Source organism: Balaenoptera physalus, assembly GCF_965194825.1.
Source record: "Balaenoptera physalus genome assembly, chromosome: 2".
Taxonomy (NCBI): Eukaryota; Metazoa; Chordata; class Mammalia; order Artiodactyla; family Balaenopteridae; genus Balaenoptera; species Balaenoptera physalus.
Genome location: NC_138883.1, coordinates 179,858,907 through 179,861,956, shown reverse-complemented (window position 1 = coordinate 179,861,956; position 3,050 = coordinate 179,858,907).

The window sequence follows — 3,050 nt, the reverse complement described above, 5'->3', positions numbered from 1 at the left end:
AATAGAAAAAAACATAATTTGTAATTTTAATACATATATATTTATTTAGAGGAAATTGCAGCCATCTGTTCTGTCTCTAATATCATTTTGAATCTTTTCTTGACAAAGTGTTTGGAGGGAGCCTCCCACTTCACAACTGCTGTTAAGGTCTGCGGCCTTCCAAAGAGGCAACTAACATGCAGCTCCTCGACCAGCCCTCCAGCCTCTCCAAGGCCAGGGGTCTTCTTAGAATTCCACAGGCCGAGCTTTCCCTAGGATCCACCGCTTTCTGCTTTTTTCATAGGTAGTCATAGTGAGACTTGGCTATTGTTTCTGTTGGTGCTAACTTCATGTTTTGCAAGATTCATAAAATTGAGGATGCTATCTTTTTCTACATGCTGGAATACTTAATTTTAAAAATGGAGGGCTTCCCTGGTGGCGCAGTGGTTGAGAGTCTGCCTGCTGGTGCAGGGGACACGGGTTCGAGCCCTGGTCTGGGAAGATCCCACATGCCGCAGAGCAACTGGGCCCGTGAGCCACAACTACTGAGCCTGCGCGTCTGGAGCCTGTGCTCCGCAACAGGAGAGGCCGCGATAGTGAGAGGCCCGCGCACCGCGATGAAGAGTGGCCCCCGCTTGCCGCAACTAGAGAGAGCCCTAGCACAGAAACGAAGACCCAACATAACAATCAATCAATCAATAAATAAATAAACCTTTAAAAAAAAAAATGGGTATTGCCTGTTTGTTGTAGGTTTCCTAGACTTGGTTCTCAGTTTCTTCAAATTGAAAACGGGATAATAATAGTCTCAACACTTCGTAGGGTTGTTCTGGGGATTAAATGAATTAGGGGGTATAAAGCTTGACAGAGTACACTTCAATAAGCTTAGCTATTACTAGCATATCGTGATCATTGGTCTTCTTAGTTTTTCTATTCTTAAGTCAGTTTTTATAATTCACATAGAGAAAACAGTGGGCTTTTTTTTCTTTTGATATTTAAATTTTTCTGGAACAAAATTGGGTATACTCATTTGAAAATTACTTTTCTAAGGTTATAGTTTCTCATTCCATACGTGTATACGTGAATTTTCCTTTTTTCTTCAGCAAGCAGTTTGTCTCTTTGGTCTTTTCAACAGGCAAAAACTAGCATAGAAGAGTGAACTGGAAATAAATGATACAGTGATTTCTAAGGAGAGCCAATAAGTGCAAATGAGGCGCGTGTTGAGGATGCTGCCAGGTTCCCTGCATTGTGAAGACCTAGATGTTGACAGCCAACCCCACGTCAGGCTCTAAGGCATCCTGTGTGTCCCAGCCTCTGAAGTCTGCACCTGCCACCGTGTCAAGAAATAGGACAGGCTCCTGGCCACGAGGCAGTTGTCCTTTTGAGATTCATGTACCTTTAGCCATATTTCCTTCATTAGGAATTTTAAGCTACTTAAATATTCCTGTGTGTCACACTCATACCACCTTTTTTAGGTTAAAAACACAAGCAACATCTAAGTTTTCTCTAAAACAACACTAATAACTCTTGCAGTGCTGGATAGAGAGCATAACCAGGTACATTAATAAACATGTCTGTTTACACATACCTCTTGCACAGTTCACTTCATTAATAGAAATACGAATAAATCACCCTTTACAAAATGACTTCAGAGTTATAATACCAGTACAACTACCAAGCATGAACCTGCTAAGAAAATGTCAAAATTCACTTGCATTCTTTTTAACCTTAAGGTGTTTATCTCGCTATGGATGTACAGTCAAGTGTTCAAATTACTTGAATACATATTTTTCTATGTGGTCTTATTATCTATTTGATATAAGTTCATTTGTTCCTGCATATATTCAATTTTAGGGTTACTTTTTTCATCCCTTTTAATTTATTTAATCTTGAATAATTAAAACATTTCACATGGCTCAAAAGTCAATACCATATAAAAAGCTAAATCAGACAAGTCACGTTCCCAAACCTATTGACGCCACTGTGATCTTGCCCTCCCCATATGTAGTCGTTATCAATAGGTTCTGGTTTATTCCTCCTATGTTTGTTTTTGCAAAAATTATGCAATAGTCTTTTTTTCCATTTCTTATACAAAAGGTAGCATGCTGTAGACACTCTTGAATCTTACTTTTTTACTTAACAGTGTAACCTGAAAAATCACTCCATGTATCCTCAGTTCATAGCGTTCTTCCTCTTTCTTTTTTTTATGGTTGCAAGTCCTCCATTGTCCTGGGTTGCACAGTTTATTCAACTAGTTGCCTGTGAATGGGCAGTGAATAACCGTATGTGTTGTTTCGTATCTGTGGAGGATAAGTTCCTAAGGCAATTTAAAAAATCTTTATTGAAGTATATTTTACATTAAATAAGTTCACCCATTTTAGGAATGTAATTTGATGGGTTTTAATAAATACATACACTTATGAAACCGCTATCACAAGATCTGGAACCTTCCTAGTACCAGGACATCCAAAAGTTCCCTTGGGTACAATGTTTGGTCCCCTTCTTCCTCCCATCTCCACTATGCCTGACACTGCCTGGGGCTTCCTCTGTGACCCCAGGCAGAATGGCTCTGGCCTCTATTGTATTCTCCACCTGCGAATTCTAGACCTACAGTTTCTCCTCTTTTATCCAATAGAGCCAGCCATCTTTTCTCCATTTTGCATAAATCTAGAATCATATTATAATGTTCTTCACTGCCTTCACTAAGAAGATTTGTTCTTCAATTTCTTTAATATATTTTTAACATGTTTTTGGGAGGACATACAAACAAACTCACGTGCTTGAGTGTACCCTCCTAAGCTGGAGCCATCTTTTTTTTAATTGAAGTATAGTTACTGTACATTATTATATAAGTTACAGTTGTACAACATAGTTATTCACAATTTTTAAAGATTATACTCCATATATAATTATTATAAAATATTGGCTATATTCCCCACATTGTATAGTATATCCTCATGGCTTATTTTATACCTAATAGTATGTACCTTGTAATCCCCTACCCTGATACTGCCCCCCCCCCACCGCTTTTCTCTCCCCACTGGTAACCACTAGTCTGCTCTGTATATCTGTGA